The sequence below is a fragment of the Rana temporaria genome, chromosome 1, assembly GCF_905171775.1.
Source record: "Rana temporaria chromosome 1, aRanTem1.1, whole genome shotgun sequence".
Lineage (NCBI taxonomy): Eukaryota > Metazoa > Chordata > Amphibia > Anura > Ranidae > Rana > Rana temporaria.
Window position 1 is genome coordinate 13821945 of NC_053489.1, and position 18471 is coordinate 13840415.

An 18471-nucleotide genomic window follows, 5' to 3' on the forward strand; every position below is an offset into this window, starting at 1 on the left:
GGGTCACGCCTCATTTGCATGGCTCACGCCCACTTCCACCTACGCCGGCGTACGCCTTCGATATCCAGCGCAGCGTTGGGAGCACTGGCTTGGTGAATTCCATGCTTGCCTCTCTGCGCTGCGTTGGTGTAGCGTACATTTTTTGCGCTATGGCGGCGTAATGTGCGCCCGCTCTCTGTGAATCTGGGGCATAGTGTCTACAAACGATGCAATTTTTTTTCACTAGTAAAGGCTGTGATCAGCGACTTATAGTGGGACTGTGATATTGTGGGGGACAAATCGGACACCTGACACTTTTTTGGGGACCCGTGACACTAAAGCCCCATACACACGGTCACACTTTTTGCCAACCAACTTCAAAATCTGCAACTTTTCTAATTTGTCTGATCGTGTGTACACTCCATCGGACCAACTTTTTCGGGTTTCATCCAACAAAAAGTTGGGTCTGCAAACGGACCAACTTTTCGGCAACAAAAGTCCGATGGTGCTTTGTGTGACCGTGTGTACAGCAATCCAACCAACTTTTGGACAAAGTGCAAATACGAATGCTCAGAACCAATGTTAAAAGCAACAAACAATAGCAGAAGTTAACCAAAGGGTGGCGGTAAAGAGCAGAAAATAGCAAAAAAACACGTGATGTTAGGAAAGTTTGCAGAAAAGTCTGACTGTGTGTATGCTATGGGTGTGGCCGGACAAATCAATTAGGAAAAAAATCCAAGGGAAATTTTGTTGGATGTCTGACTGTGTGTATGAGCCTTTATACAGTGATCAGTGCTACAATATATGCACTGTCACTGTACTAATGACACTGTCAAGGAAGGGGTTAACAGGGGAAATCAAAAGGTTAACTGTGTGCCTAGGGAGTGCTTACTAACTGTGTGGGGGAGGTTCCTGGACTAGGGGAAGAGATGGATCACTGCCTTCCCTTGTGACAGAACGCCTTGCTTACATAAGCATATTTGCGCCCTGCCTGTGTAATCGGTGAGTGCCGGCGGAAAATCGAGTTCATGGTATGCGCTGCGTGCAATCACAGCAGGAGCGGGTCGCCGCTAGGGTGACCACATTTCCAAACTACCATTCAGGGACACCCTCCCTTCCCAAAAATCAGCTTGTGCGGGATTTATGATTTCTACAATCACAAACAGGGGCGGGATTGTGCTCCTCCAGGCATTCCCAGCCAGGACAAGTACTGTCAGTGAGTAAAGCTGTGATGTGGTGGACTTTTTTGGGGGAATCAGATTGGCCCGGGGGGGGGGGGGGGGGGGGTGGCTGTGTCAGTTTCATTCCAGGACAATGTATTGTCCTGAAATGAAGGTGCCCGGGACAGACCTGCAAAATGTGGGACTGTCCCAGGCAATCCGGGACACGTGGTCACCCTAATAGAACATGCTGATGCAAAAATGAAATTTCTAAAGAAAAAAAAAACACAAGTCAAGTTACATTTAAATTGAGTCACGGTTGCAATTGCATGCATCCAGCTATTGAAAAAAAAAAGCACACAAAACATAGTGCCCCCTCCCCCTAGTCCATTCCAGACCCCTCGCGCTCTGCACCCCCACCCCAAAGCACCTTATCCCCATCTTACCCTGGCTGGTGGTTGTGGTGGCATGCAGGCAGGGGGATTATCAGAATCTGGAAGCCCCCAAAGGACTCAAAGGGTCTGGAATGGACTAGGGGAGGGGGACCCCATGCTGTTTTTTTTTTATTGGCAGCTTTTTTTTTTATTTAGCTGTCAGCAGGGAACCCCATTGACAGCTGATGACTCATCAGTTGTTAAGGATGTCGGCTTCCCAGCCCCGCTCCTTAACAACCAGCTTTTACTGCGCCCTGGTTGGGGCTTCCATCATCGGCTCATCAGTTGGATTTGTCAGTTTCATTCCGGGACACTGTATTGTCCTGGATTGAAGGTGCCCGGGACCCGGGACAGAACTGCAAAATGCGGGACCGTAACGGGCAATCCGGGACAGTGGTCACCCTACCCCCTCCTCCTCATTATCATGGAGAAGATGTGATGGAATTTGGTGACTTTGTGCCCTGTTGTCTCTGGTGGGAGGTGATGAGATTTGGGGTAGGTTGCAATTTTATTGGGGGGGGGGGGGTCAGTGCATGTTTCTGATGAAAGCCAAGTGACCCCCCCTGCCCCCTCAACATCAGATGCACTTTGTATGCAGCGAATCATGTCTCCCCAATCTCATTTTGTAGGAGACCTTTGAGAGTGGACGAAGTAATAGATCATATGACAAATATGTGAGTACACATCTGTCTGTCTATGTGGGCTGAATATCATCATTTCATATTTTTTACACTTTGTTTTATGAAATCTGTTATTTTTATGGATCATATATTCTCTTTTGTATGGTTTTTAAGCGGTTGCAACCCTTCCTACTGATAAAATCGTTTTTTCAATAATTAAGCTTCCTTTTTCCTGGGTTCACACCATTGCGAATTGGATGCAGAGTCCCCCCCCCCCCCCCCAGCATCCAATTCACAAAAGCAGGAAGCCTGTGCGTCTTTTGTTCCATTTTAAGGCCTGAATTCAGCCCAAAATTTGGGCTAAAATTGGACCTGAAACGGTGAACCAGGACGCACTGGTCTCCTGCTGTGACCCGCGAAATTGGTTTCGCAAGCCAAACAAGCCTGCGAACAAATCTGTGACGGCATGAAGGTTTTCCCCCGCCTGATTCTCGGTTGGGGAGTCTCCTCTGGGAGTTTGCAGCTCGGTGGACCTCCCTGCTTTCTGACCAGTGGCTCTGCGAAGTGGTTTCATCAGGATACAAGATAGAATTTCTCTCTTGTCCGCCAAACAGGTTTTTTCCCTCAAACCTTCATCTGCTTTCGGCTCGCCGGAAAGCCTTGTTGAGGGCAGTGCAGAACCTGCTGATGCACGGGTGCTATAGTGCCTGTACCATCGCAGGAAAGGTTCCAGGAATTCTACTCCAATTTGTTTGTAGTCCCAAAAAAAGAAGGGGTCCGTCCGATTCTGGACCTCAAGGCCCTCAACAGATTTGTGAAGGTGAAAAGGTTGCTGCGGTTGCTGCACTCCATTCGGGGGGTTTTATGGCATCCCTGGATATCAAGGACGCATACTTACATGTCCCCATATGCGTCAGGCATCAGAGGTTTCTGCGGTTTGCAGTCATGGAGGAGCACTACCAGTTTGTAGCTCTCCCTTTTGGCCTGGCGTCGCCCTGATTCTGGCTTCGCTATTGTGGGCTACCTGGACGACCTCCATCTGAGAGCAGCTTCCACCTCAGAATTAGAGGAGGATGTGGCGATAGCCAGTCAGACTCTTCGAGAGTTTGGTTGGGTTCTCAACCTCCAGAAGTTGGTGTTAATACCGACTCAACGCCTGGAGTACCTGGGTTTGATTCTGGACTCCTCACAGGTGAGGGTCTTTCTCCCTTCAGACAAGCTGCGGACTCTTCAGGCTGTGGTGAAGCTGTTGATGTCCTGCAAGTGTTTGTTGCTGCGTTTTTGCCTGCGAGTCCTGGGCCTCATGGTGGCCACTTTCGAGGAGGTTCCGTATGCTCAATTCCACACTTGAGTCTTGCAAAAGGAGATCCTGTCCAAATGGGACAAATCTCTGATGTCTCTGGATTGTCAAATTCAGGTGACCCACATAGTCAGGGAATCCCTGGTCTGGTGGCTGAGGTCTCTGGCTCTTCAATCCAGGAAGTCATTCCTTCCTTTTCATTGGACGGTGATCACAACGGATGCCAGCCTGACCGGTTGGTGGGGGGGGGGGTTGGGGCGTACAGTCGGCACAGGGTCGTTGGAAGCTGGAAGAATTCCGCCTGCCGATAAATGTATTGGAACTTCGGGCGATCAGGCAGTGCCTCTCCACATGGTCACAAAGGCTGCAGGGATGCCCAGTCAGGATCCAGTCGGACATATGTCAACCATCAAGGAGAAATAATGAGCTCGGCTTCAGTATTGGAGGCCGCTGGCATCCTGCGAAGGGGAGGGTGGCGCATGCCGGCTCTATCAGCCGTGTACATTGCAGGAGTAGAAAACTGTCAGGCAGACCATCTAAGTCGCCAGATGCTGGACCAAGGGGAATGGTCGCTACATCTGGAGGTCTTTAAACTCCTTTATCTGAGATGGGGCACACCAGATGTGGATCTCCTGGCCTCTCGGGTCAATCCAAAGGTGCCAAGGTTTGTGGCCAGGTCCAAGGATCCATGGGTGGACGCGGCAGACACGTTGGTGGCTCCATGGGGGCATTATCGGCTGATTTATGCCTTCCCCCCTGCTTCACAGAGTGGAAACCGAGGGGATTCCGGTGATTCCAATTGCCCCAGTTTGGCCTCGGCATCCCTGGTACGCCGACAAGTGCGAATGGTGGCAGATGTTCCTTGGCAACTGCCGATGCGAGAGGACCTTCTGTCACAGGGCCCTATTTTTCATCCTGCTTTACAGTCACTGGCTTTAACGGCATGGCTGTTGAAAGTCAGGTGCTAAGGGACCTTGGTCTGTTGGACTCAGGAATCTCCACTATGATGAGGGTGCGGAATTCATCTTCTTGGAAGATTTATCAATGCACATGGAAGACCTACATTTCTATGTGTGAGGAGATGGGGTGGTGTCCACGTACGTATTTGGTTTCCTTTTCAGCATCCCCTGGCGGCTCACTCATTGGTGAGTACCTTTGTGCAGGGGGTTTGACATGTGGCCCCTCCGGTTCGCCCACCGCTGCCTCTGTGGGATTTAAATCTGGTGTTCTCGGTGCTTCAGAAACAACCGTTTGATAACATTAGGGAAATCCCTCTATTAACACTCTCTCAGAAAGTAGCCTTTCAGGTGGCGATTACCTCTGCCAGGAGGGTTTCTGAGTTGGCGGCATTGTCTTGCAAGTCGCCCTACCTGATCCTCCACAAGGATAAGGCGGTGCTAAGCCCGCAGCCTTCATTTCTTCCTAAGGTTGTTTCAGCATTTCATCTAAATTAGGACATTGTTCTTCCATCCTTGTGTCCTCCACTGTCGCATCCTAAGGAGGTTGCTGTGCATTCCTTGGACGTGGTCTGAGCTCTGCGGGTGTATCTGTCTGCTACGGCTCCGTTTTGGAGGTCAGACTCACTGTTTGTGTCGATGACTGGTCCAAAGAAAGGTCTGGTGGTCTTGTCGGCCACCATTTCTCGGTGGATCAGACAGATCATGATTCAGGATTATGCCCTAAAAGGGAGGGCGCCTCCCTTTCCTGTCACGGTGCATTCGATCAGGGCGATAGGTGCCTCCTGGGCCTTCCGACATCAAGTGTCTGTCTCCCAGGTGTGTAAGGCGGCGACTTGGTCATCCGTTCACACTATCACTAAGTTTTACAAGGTTAGGGTGACCAGATTTTTAAAATTAAATCGGGGACATATTATTTTTTTACTACTAATAGTGGCAATCAGCGACTCTCTGCCCATCGCCGCCGCCCGCTTTACAGCTTCTCAAGTCTCCCTCTTCGGGCCCCGGCTACTACTGGGTGGGAAGCGGAGGAAGATCACTCCGCTAGGGAAGGCAAGGAGATAAGCAGGCAGCCAGGGACTTGAGCCAAGGCAGAAGAACATGCGAGCGGAGCTGAATGGGCATGCAACCGATCCTGAAGAAATATTTCTTCCACTCCGACCAGCACATGATCATCAGAAAGGGGCTCAAATAATGGAAAAAAATACACCCCCCTATGCTAGTAAGAGCGGCGGACCGGGGGTGTGTTTTTTTTTTTTTAATTCTGCACTGACTGTTTTTGAAAATTGCCCCAGCCCCTCTTCAAATCCAATCCGGGGACAGACTTGGTCCGGGGACAGTGTCCTTAATCAGGGGACTGTCCCCGGAAACCAGGGATGTCTGGTCACCCTATACAAGGTTGATGTGCATGCATCTGCGGATGCTTGCTTCGGCCGCAAAGTTTTGCAGGTGGCTGTTTAAGGTTGCAACTCCTCCATTGAGGAGCTCTGTTTGTTTTTGGGTGGAGGTTTGTTTGCTTGCTGTTCCCACCCCTCGTTTTTTGACACTGCTTGGGGACGTCCCACAAGTCAAGATTTAAGGAAGCTGTGTCCGTCCATGAACAAAAGAGAAAATAGGATTTTTGTACTCACTATAAAATTATTTTCTCTGAAATAATTTCCAAACTGCCATTCAGGGACAACCCCCCTTCCTGGGACCTGTAGTTCTTCACTGGTTGGGGGGGGGGGGGGGGCGGTCACATCTTCAGCTCTGAGGGGTCCATGGTGGGACCTGTAGTCACTTCACTTTTGGGGGTTACATAATATCTAAAGATGTGACCCCCCCAAATTTGAAGGACTACAACACGACTACAGCATGAAACCTTGAGATCTAAGGGTGTGATCCCATAGATTTCACAGGTTTATGCTAAGACCTGTAGTTCTTAACTATTTGGGGGGCAGGGGGGTCTCACATCTTCAGCTCTGGGGGAGGGCATGCTGGGACCTGTAGTCCTTAACTTTGGGGAGGTCACACACCCCCAAAGTAAAGGACTACCTGTCCCAGCATGAACCCCTGAGATCTAAGGGTGTGACCCCTCCAAATTTTAAACTCCCAGCATGAACCTGTGAGATCTAGAGTGTGATCCCATAGATTTTTCACAGATCTATGCTGGGACCTGTAATTCTTCACTATTTGGGGGCGGTCACATTCTGAGGGGTTCATGTTGGGACCTGTAGTTCGTCACTAGTTGGGGGGTTTCACATCTTAAGCTCTGAGGGGTTCATGCTGGGAGTTTCATTCCGGGACACTGTATTGTCTCAGAGTGAAGGTGCCCGGGACAGACCTGCAGAATGCGGGACTGTCCCAGGCAATCCGGGACACGTGATCACCCTACCCGGAAGTGTCAGTTCACGTACTAGGTAGTGATCTGTCACAGAGCGGCTGCCCTGCCGCAGTATATGTACAGTGGGTGGTCCGCAAGTGGACAATTGTCATTTATCTCTCCTGTTCATATCGGTAGGATGTTGAGGGTGGGGGGAGGGGCTCCTGTAACATTAGCCCCCTCCTCCTCCTCCTCATTATCCTGGAGAAGATGTGATGGAATTTGGTGACATTGGGGTTGATTTACTAAAGGCAAATCCACTCTGCACTGCAAATGCACTTAAAGCGGGGGTTCACCCTAAAAAAAAAATTCTAACATTACATCCAGCTCACTACCGACCTTGACAGTATGCAGTTTTTTTTTTGCTATACTTACCTCGTAAAGCTATTTTCTTAGCCGGCTTCCGGGTAGTGACTCCCGCAGGAGTGGGCGTTCCTATGCCGCAGTTAGTGATTGACTTGATGACAAACACTACCCCCCCGTCGCATAAGGAGCGTCACAAGTTGCCGAAATAAGCCAAACGTCGGTGCGCAGGCGCCGCATAGCGCCGACTCGCCGTTCGGCTTCTTTCAGCAACTCGTGACGCTCCTTATGCGACGGGGGGAGGTAGTTTTTGTCATCACGTCAATCACCTGCTGGATAGGAACGCCCACTCCCGCGGGATTCACTACCCGGAAGCCAGGGAAGAAAATAGCTGTATGAGGTATGTACAGCAAAAAAAAACGGCATACTGTCATTGTCGAGAGTCATGTCAATGTAATGTTAGAAAATAGTTTTTAGGGTGAACGCCCGCTTTAAAAGTGCAGTCGCTGTAAATCTGAGGAGAAGATCTGAAATGAGGAGAAGCTCTGCCGGTTTTATCATCCAATCATTTTCAAGCTAAAATGCTGTTTTTTTTCTTATTTTCCTTGTGTGGCGCTACCCCCGAAGGAGCCGCTGATTGTTTTGGGATCGACGTATTAAGTTACCCTGCAGTGTGTCTAGGGGTGATAGCAGTGAGCCCAAACAGTGAGCTAATGTCCAGTCATCAAATGGATTTTCTTGAATGCTTTATTCTAAGGCCCAACATGGCCAACATCAACATGAGGTAGGATAGGAAAGGTTGATGAAGCATAAGAAGAACGAAGATATGAAGAGAGCAATCCTGCTCTCAGTAACACTGAAATCAGTTTGTCGCCACTCTAGCCAGAGTGGGTGAAGTGCCACCGGATAGACTTCTGCCACAAGCCTGGCAGCCAAAGTGTCACTTGTAGATCGCTGGGAGGAAGCAGGCCTCTGTCACAGGCTTAGGAGTTTAATGAGCTATGGTTGGATTGAGCGAATCCTCCCAGTAAATTCAGTTAGAGTCACCGGTAGACGGCTGCACTGTACCTGTCTGTATCTCGATGACCAGATCCCCGATGGTTCGTTCAGAACTCCTGGATAACCTCTCTCTGGGTTCTCCCTGAGCCGATTCCCCACCGTGCAGCCTTCAGCCTAGGATCTTCCTAGTAAAGTTCAGGACCCAGCAAGTCGCTGGGGCCCCTTTCAACATCAGGATAGAGCTCCGCATGGTGCGTAACTCCGGCCAGGTAGGCCATGGTGGCGGGGTCCATGGATGCGCGCACCCTAAAGGTGGATTCCGCACCTGGAACTCGGACCCCGCGAAGAGAGACGAATCAATGGCGTCTGCCACAGATATACCCCTCCCCAGCATGCCCAGCGAGGGAAAACTCCTCTAATTGGTTGCTGGGGAGAAGTGGCTCTGCCAGAACCCCTCTAGCTCCAACTGTCGCCCAGGGGTGGGATCGCACCCCTGGAACGCAGACTGGCCCACAGGACAGTTCCGGAATGACAGCAGCCCAAATTTAACAAATCGTGAATGGGAGCAAAAATAACTCCCATTCCCCACTAACTTTAGTGTAGTGCCCGTACTGAAAGTAAGGGGGCGCTACACTTGCATATCCCCCTCAGATCTACAGTGACTGCACTTCCAAGTGCACTTTCAGTGCAAAGTGGATTTGCCTTTAGTAATAAACCACCTTTGTGTCCTGTTGTCTCTGGTGGGAGGTGATGAGATTTAGGGAAGGTTGTCATTATAATGGGGGGGGGGTGTGCATGTTTCTGATGAAAGCCAAGTGACCCCCCTGCCCCCCCAACATCAGATGCATTTTGTATGCAGCAAATCATGTCTCCCCAATCTCATTTTGTAGGAGCCTTCTCACATGTGCAAGAATATTTCAAGAGATGGCTGACCGGTGAGTACACGTCTGTCTGTCTATGTGGCCTAAATATCATCATTTCATATTTTTTACACTTTGTTTTATGAATTCTCTTATTTGTATGGATTGTATATTCTCTTTTGTATGTTTTTTTTTTTAAAGTGATTGCAACCCTTGCTACTGATAAAATCGTTTTTTAACCTCCCCGGCGGTATGATTATGTCATATTTTAGGTGCCGCAAGCGGTACAATTGTTTTGCATGGGAATTTGTTGTTTTATACTGTAGGCCTGCAATTCTTATGCCTCCTACACACGGTCGTTGTTTGTGATGAAATAAAACAACGTTTTAAAAAACGTAATTTAAAATGATCGTGTGTGGGCAAAACGTTGTTTTTGTCTTCTGAAAAACAACCAAAAAAAAATTCGAACATGCTTCAATTTTTTATGTCGTTTTTCAAAATGTTGTTTTTGTGTCATTTAAAATGATCGTGTGTAGCTAAAACGACATTTAAAACAACGTTTTTAAACCTGCGCATTCTCAGAAGCAAGTTATGACGCGAGCTTGAATGGAACAGAGTGCCGTCGTACGTGCTGAACGTAACCGCGCTTTGCCAGAGCATTTTGAAAAAACAATGGTGTATAGACAATGTCGTTTTTTAAAATGAAGTTTGAAAAACTTTGTTTTTTTTTCATGAGAAAAAACTACATTTTTTTCCAAGACAAAAAACGACCGTTTGTACGCGGCATTAGGAATAACTCACTTAAATCTGTCCAAATCAGTCTAGTAGACATCCCGGTTATAATACAGTTTGAAACACAAAATCATAAATTATAATGTAATAAATAATTATAACAAATAATACTAATAATAATAATACAAATTATTCAATAATGTAATCAAATAAAAAAACACTGAACTTTGCTGAGTTGCAGAATTGTCGCCGTCGTTACTTTTATTTTTTGATGACAAATTTCCCCACAAATCGATATCGCTCAATTCTGCAAGTCATTCTAATTTATTATCGCTGTTTTCTAGCTGCTCTAAAACCACTTTTGACATAAAGGGACACTTTTTGGTTGCTATTGACCATCTACAGTTTCCAAGCAGAAAAAAAAAAAAATATATAATATAAAAGTGCATGCAGGACACTGGACTGACCACTAGGGACAAAGGGGGTGTGTAATTATTTTTTACAGTACTGTAGTCTGTAAGATTACAGTATACTGTATGTATATTGTCTTTTAACTTTTTTGAATTTGGCGCCGATCTCCGCCCTCATGTGTCGTAGCGCTCGCAGGGAACGGAGCTCGGAGGCACTCGGGCACTGTGTGAATCGAGTGAGGAGACAGCTCGATCTGTGGGGAGGCATCGCAGGATCCAGGGGACAAGGTAAGTAACTCTCCCTGTATCCTGCAATGCGATCCCGAGTCTGGCTCTGGGGTTACCGCTAATGGTACTGAAAGATCTGCCTGTTTACGTTGACAGATCTCTGTTCTGTCTCTATAAGGAGCGATCATGGGTGGCCGCGGGTGCCCCCTAAAGCTCTTAAAGCAGCCGACGTACAATGACGGCGATTCACCCAGGAGAGCCAACCTGCCGCAATGCAACTGCACCAACTGTGGCACTGATGGGCACTGAAAGACAGCACTGACTAGCATCACTAATGGACACTGATGGGCACTGATTGGTGCCACTGATGGGCACTGCTGGGGCTGTACTGTAATTAGGGCACTGATGACCAGTTCCCTGATTATCTGTACAGGTTTCCCCTGCGAGGAGATGCCCGCTGATCAGCTCTCCTCACCACACAGGTAGCACATGCGTTATTGGCCATAACACATGGGCTAACTGCAGAGACAGTGCCACCCATGCCGCCGATTCTGTAATGTGCTGCAGACAGTACCACCCATGACACTAATGCCATAACGCATGTGCTGCCGGCGGCACCCACCGCTCAACATCTTTAATAAAAAGTTAAAATAATGTCCCGCAGTGGATGTTTCAAATGTTGGGAGGTATGGCGGCATGGGTGGCACTGTCTGCAGGTAGCACATGCATTATTGGCCATAACGCATTTGCTGCCTGCAAAGACAGTACCACCCATGCTGCCAATGCTGTAATGTGCTGCAGACAGTGCCACCCATGACGCTAATGCCATGACGCATGTGCTGCCTGCAGAGACATTGGCGGCATGGGTGGCACTGTCTACAGCACAATATGGCATTGGCATCATGGCTGGCACTGTCTCTGCGGCACATTACAGCACTGGCGGCATGGGTGGCATTGTTTGCAGGTAGCACATGTGTTATAGGCCATAACACATGTGCTGCCTGCAGAGACATTTCCACCCATGCCGTAATGTGCTGCAGACAGGTAAGTGATGATGCCGGGAGGGGTAAGCCAGATGACACTGTGTGGAGAGGGTGGGGGGGGGTGAGGCAGATTATAATAATAATACTGACATGTTTTCTTCTCTCCCCTCATTATAGAGAAAGAGAAAGATCCCGTAATGAGGGGTGAGTACTTTGTATATACATCATTATGATTTCTGTACCCTGTGCCTTGTCGGTGGTCCTGGAGTCACTTATTGCCAGGTTAGAAGCGGTGTGCGGGCGCAAGGGGGGTAAAAACGCCCCCTCCCCCCACCATCTTCTGGGAAGAGTTTCTGATTCAGACTTGGGCCTTGCTGTGGCAGATGTCCCCTGCTCTGACATGTCAGAAGATGCGGACCAGGACCTTTCAAACAGTGCGGAACTGCTACCTTGCTTGCTTCCGTGTCCGGGTCAGTGCAGAAAGGCGCTGTTGGATAGTGTTGAGCAGAATATGCCATATTCGATTTCGCGATATATCTCGAATATATATTCGAATATTCGAGATATATTCGCTAAATTCGAATATTCGTGATATTTTATCGAAAGTAAATGATTGCGATTTTTCGCTATTGCGAATGCGAAAATAATTGCGATTTTTTGATAACTGCGGTAGGAGCACTCTGATTGGCTCAGAATATTCGTGATATTTTATCGAAATATCGCAACATGCGAATGCGATATTTATTGCGCAATTTCGAGAAATGCTGGAGGAGCGCTCTGATTGGCTCAGAATATTCGTGATATTTTATCGAAATATCGCAACATGCGAATGCGATATTTATTGCGCAATTTCGAGAAATGCTGTAGGAGCACTCTGATTGGCTCAGAATATTCGTGATATTTTACAATACAAAATAATTGCGAATATTCGGCAAATGCGGAAGGAGCACTCTGATTGGCTCAGAATATTCTTGATATTTTACAATACAAAATAATTGCGAATATTCGGCAAATGCAGAAGGAGCACTCTGATTGGCTCAGAATATTCTTGATATTTTACAATACAAAATAATTGCGAATATTCGGCAAATGCAGAAGGAGCACTCTGATTGGCTCAGAATATTCTTGATATTTTACAATACAAAATAATTGCGAATATTCGGCAAATGCGGAAGGAGCACTCTGATTGGCTCAGAATATTCTTGATATTTTACAATAGAAAATAAAAAGTGTTTTGCATTGGTGGTGATTCTTTACTCTATCCATCTGTCACAGCCGTTTGTCAATCAAACACCTTGAAGATTGAACACGTTCATGCTGCATGCTTTGGACTTTTTTTCACTTCACATATCAAAGACATTTTTATGAAAGATTATTTTTCTATTATTGGGACTATATTTCTTTATATATTTGTTTCACTGTGTATTTCACAAGTTATTTGCGCTTGCTTATTTTATAATTTGCCCACATGTCTTGTCACTAGACATATTTTTTATTCTTGTAGAGCGACTCCATTTTCTGTCTTGTATTAATTTATGTTGTATAACATTTTTGAGTTGCTGCTGTATTCTCCCCTTTTTTAAGGTATGCGCAATTTTTTCCTTCTTACAAAAAATAATAATATCAAACATACAAATATTCATAACATACACATACACAAAGCCCCCCCCTTTTGCATCAGAGACAATCAGAGTTCTCCTACCACAGTTATCGAAAATTCGCAATCATTTTCGCATTCGCAATAGCGAAAAATCGCAATTTTTTTTTTTTCAATTTGGCAACATAATAGGATCGCCTCAGCTTAGCTACTCGGCCCAGGGTCTCTAATCATACCAGCAATGCTTTTAGACGTCGATAGGATGTGATCTGTTTTAAAAATCAAATTGAAAAAATGCGAATATTCGGAATTGCGAATATTCACCGCGAAATTCGAAATATAGCGCGATTTCTCGAATATGCTATATTCGAGTCGAATATTCGCAATGCGAATATTCGTGAGCAACACTACTGTTGGAGCACTTATCACTGCGTGTGGGATCCCCAAAAATGGAGGATACGGCGAGGGCATCGATTAAGGTGTCAGTCCCTTCTGGGTCCCACAAGCTGGCCCGCACTGCTAGGATGTTTCCCTACCTAGCTTATATTAATAAGTTTATATACTAAAAATGGGAACGGCCGTAGCATTCCAAAAAAATCACATGGCAGTCCGTTATCTCTTTGGGGAGGTTTTCCTGGAAAAGGACATCTCCCCCGATGGGGAATTACCACGATTCCGGTGGAAGGGGTCCCTGTTTTTAATGACCCTGCAGACGGGAGAACCAAGGCGGTGGCCCGCTCCTTGTTCATGGTATGGGGGTCAGCATTGCGGCCACTAGCATCACTAATGCTTCCTGAATGGGCAAAGATTTGCTGCACCGTGATTTAAATAGCAACAAGCTTCCCCAGTCTGCATGATAGCGGACCAGTTGGTGCATGGCCTTAAGTATGTCTGCAATGCGGCCTTAGATACAGATCCCTGGATGTCCAGAACCATCGTATCTGCGGTGGAGCTACGCCGCATGATTTGGCTGAAATGCTGGTCTGCGGACCAGACGTCCAAGAAGACTCTGGCTTTTGGAGCCTCGCTGGATGACATTATTAAAAATGTTTTTTGGGGTGAGAGCACAGTGCTCCCACAATTCAGAAGGTAAGGAGCCACGCCGTAGGGCAGGGCCCTCCTTTTTTCCGCTCACACGCGTTTTTTTTCCATCCGCCAGGCCCGCAGGTAAGCGTTCCCAAGCCGGCAGGGTGCCCGCTGAGTGACTAAAGTATCACTGTTTCTCGCAGGCCAAACATGCCTGCGGGCAAATCTGCAGCAACATGGAGGTCTTGCCCCTGCCCGAATATGGGGTGGGGGGTCGCCCTCGAGAGTTTGCAGTTCGGTGGACCTCCCTACTTCTGACCAATGGGTCTGTGGAGTGGTGTCATTGGGGTACAAGATGGAGTTTCACTCTTGTCCACCAAACAGATTTTTTCCCTCCAACCTTCATCTCCTTCCGGCTTTGCTGGGCCACCTTGTTTGGGGCAGTGCAGGACCTTCTGATGTGCAGGGTGATAGTGCCTGTGTCGGCGCCAGAAAGATTTTGGGGATTCTACTCCAATCTGTTTGTAGTCCCAAAGACTATCCTTGGACATCAAGGATGCATTTATTGCAGTCCCCATATGCGTCAGGCATCAGAGGTTTCTGCAGTTTGAAGTCTGGGATGAGCACTTCAAAATGGTAGCTTTTCCGTTTGGCCTGGCGTCGGCACCAGGAGTTTCTCCAAGGTGCTTGCCCCGATCCTGGCCTTGCTGAGGCAGCATGGGATCGCAATCATGGCATATTTGGTCGATCTCCTTCTGAGAGCAGCTTCCGCCTCAGAATTAGGGGAGGATGTGGAGATCGCCAGTCAGAATCTTCTGGAGTTTGGCCGGGTACTGAACCTCCAGAAGTCAGTGTTGGTGCCGACTCAATGCCTAGAAATGCCTGGGTTCGATTCTGGACTCCTCAGAGGCGGGAGTTTTTTTCTTCCTTCGCAAGTTGCAGACTCTTTAGGCTGCTGTAAAGCGGTGGTCACTGCGCTTTTGAATGCGAGTCCTTGGTTTTTATGGTAGCCACCTTCGAGGCGGTACCGTGTGTTAATTCCACACTCGAGTCTTGCAAATGGAGATCCTGTCAACATGGGACACATCTCCATTGTCCCTGGATTATTAAATTCGGGTGAGCTGGCTAATCATGGATTCCCTGATCTGGTGGCTGAGGCCTCCGGCCCTTCTGTCCAGGAAGTTGTTTCTTTTTCACTGGACGGTTGGGAGGGAGATTGGGCGTAGAGTCGATGCGGGGTCGCTGGAAGCAGGAAGAATCCCGCCTGCCGATCAGTGTGCTCCTTCGGGCGATCAGGCGGTGCCCCTCCACATGGTCACAGAGGCTGAGGGAACATCCAGTCAGGATCCAGTTGGACAACGCCACGGCTGTGGCATATGTCACCCGTTAAGGAGGAACGAGTCGCTCGGCTGCAGCATGCTGTCGCTCACATCCTGCGGTGGGCAGAGCGGAATGTGTTGGATCTATTGCCCGCCTACAGTCCTTGCATAGAAAACTGGCAGGCGGACTCCCTGAGTCGTCAGATGCTGGACTTTGGTCGCTATACCCAGATGTGTTTCGACTCCTTTACCGGAGATGGGGATCGCCAGATGTGGATCTCCTGGCTTCTCGACTCAATTGGAAGCTTTTGAGGTTTGGAACCAGGTCCAAAGATCCCTGGGCGGACGCATCAGACACGTTAGTGGTCCTGAGGGACAGTATCGACTAAGTTATGCCTTCCTCCTGCAAATAGTCTTCCTTGTCTACTTTGCAGAGTAGAGGCCGAGGGGATTCCGAGAATTCTAATTGACTTTGGCATCCCTGGAACGCCGACTTAGTACGACTGGTGGCGGATGTTACTTGGCGACTGCCAATGTGAGAGGACCTTTTATCGCAAGGTCATACATTTCATCCTGCTTATGGTCACTGGCCTTTGTGACATGGCTGTTGACAGTCGGATACTAAGGGACTGATGCCTGTCGGTTTCGGTGATGTCCACCATGCTGAGGGCACGGAAGTCATCTTTTCTGAAGATTTACCATCGCACATGGAGGGCCTACATCTCTATGTGTGGAGATGGAGTGGCGTCCACGTACATATTCGGTTTTCCAGGATCCTGCTGTTTTTACAGCGTGGAGTGGATCAAAGTCTTGCTTTTAGCTCCAATAAGGGGCAGATATCAGCCTTGGCTGTTTTCTTTCAGCGACCCTTGGCAGCTCATTCAATGGTGAGTACGTTTGTCCAAGGGGTTCGACATGTGGCCCCTCCGGTTCAATCACTGCTGCCTTCGTGGGATTGAATCTGGTACCCTTGGTGTTTCAGAAACCACCATTTGAAGACATCAGTGAGATTTCCCTGTTGACACAGGTAGCTTTTGGGTGGCTGTTACCTCTACCATAAGGGTTTCTGAGTTGGCGGCCTTGTCTTGCAAGGCCCCCTTCTTACTCCTCCACAAGGATAAGGCGGTGCTGTGCCCGCAGCCATTGTTTCTTCCTAAGGTTTTTTCGGCCTTTTATCCAAATGAGGACATTGTGCTTTCATCCTTGTGTCCTCGGCCGTCGCATCCCAAGAGGTTGCTTGCTTGAAAAGGTAACCCTAATGTATACTGGTCCCATTTTTTACCTTACAACCACCCCTTCTATAGCCTCCTGCTATAACTACCAAAAATTAGACTGACACCAAAGGTTGGGACGGCCCCTTTATTAAATAGAAAAATAATTTAACAATATAACCAAAAAATAAGACATAATATTTTTGTCTGCTGATCCTTGGAGGCACTACCTATAAAATCTTTTTAACCTTATATCTGCTTAAACACTACCCTGGTCCCAGCCGTATTGCACCGACTCTGGGACGACCACCTTCAGCAGATATACCACTCTCGCTTCCCAGTTAATCCACCAAAACTGGTATTCACCGGGGACCCATACCTCCGATGTGTCCCCACCCATCAAATTCCAGAAGTCTGTTTAACAATGCCTCCAAAGACCCAACCACATACCTTGTAAAAGAAAACATATATACAAACAATAAACAACCCACACACCTTTACCAACTTTTAAACCTGTAGAGCAGGTGGGCGGGAATGTTTCTCCTCCTCGTGTGCTGTTTTTTTTTCCAGGGGGAGCAACGTGAAGATCTCCACATATTCCCCCGCCAAATCTTTTTCCCGCACCTCCGGTTAAGGGGAGGCCCTAGCGGCCCCTCGAAGCAGACGTAGACTTCGCACTTGGCCAAATCGGCCAGGCGAACCAGATTCGCATTCTTACCCGTATCCTTTTTAGACATGGCCCTGGAAGCGGTACCCGCTCACTTGTCTCCCGTAGCCCCTACTGTCGCAACAGGACTCGCCACAACACCCTCACGTGCCTGACCCGCATCTGACACCCAAGCCGACACTGGCAAAGAGCCCGCCGGCTGAACCAATGACCGCAGACCAAAAAGTAGGTCACGCACAGCCGTTGCCTCACCCGCTGGGGCAGGCGAAGAAGAAGGCCCCCCCCACTCCTGCTTCAGGAACCCCAACACCCATGGCCCGCCCACCCGTGGCACCGGACACACAAACAGAAGGAAACATAACAGAAGAAGAAACATTAGGCATGGACTTACCGGTCCGACCAGGATGATATCCTGCATCCACTGATCCCAAATCCACTGCGGCCCTCTAAATCGGAGCGATATCCTCGACCTCACTGGACAGCTCACCCTCCGAGCCGGACGATTCTTGGGGACCACCTATAGACTGGGCTGGAGATGTGCAGCCCGCCGAGGTCCCCGGCTGTTCATCGTCGTCGGTCCTCCACCACTGAACCACAGGACTGCCGATCCCGGCCGTGGCGGTGTGGCCCCTCTTCACCCCCCCACTGCTGGGAGGGGCCTTGCTTCTCACCTCAGGCGCTGGAACCCTTGGACCCCGACTGGGTCCGGTGTAATAGGGTTGCCGGTCGCTGCTGGGGACATGCCCGGACCCGTGGTGCGACTCCTCCCATGCTGAGCCGCCATGCCCGGCGCAACACGCTGAGCCCCCATGTTACACAGAGGAGAGAGCAAGCAGTGTGGCCAGCACAGGAACGTTTCTCCTCATGTGCTGGCCGGAAGCTGCTGTGTGCCCTGTGACCCCCACACATTGCCCAGCCTCCCTGCACTGACCGGCCAATCCCGCTCCACTTTAACCCCCACTAGCCCAGTCTGACTGGGCACCTTCTCATGCCCTGCGCTCATTTTTTTTGCTTCGGGCTTACTTTCCTTGGGCTTTGTGCGAGCTCTGTGGGTGTATCTGTCTGCTACGGCTCTGCTTTGGAGGTCTGGCCCCCTATTTTGTGTCGGTGGTTGGCCCACAGAAGGGCCTGGTGGTCTCGTCGGCCGCTGTTTTTCGGTGAATCAGACAGATCATGATTCAGGCTTATGCCCTAACAGGGTGGGCGCCTTCCTTTCCTGTCGCGGCACATTCAACCAGGGCAATAGGACATCAAGCGTCTGTCTCCCAGGTGTGTAAGGCGGCAACCTGGTCATCCGTTCACACCTTCACTAAACTTTCCAAGGT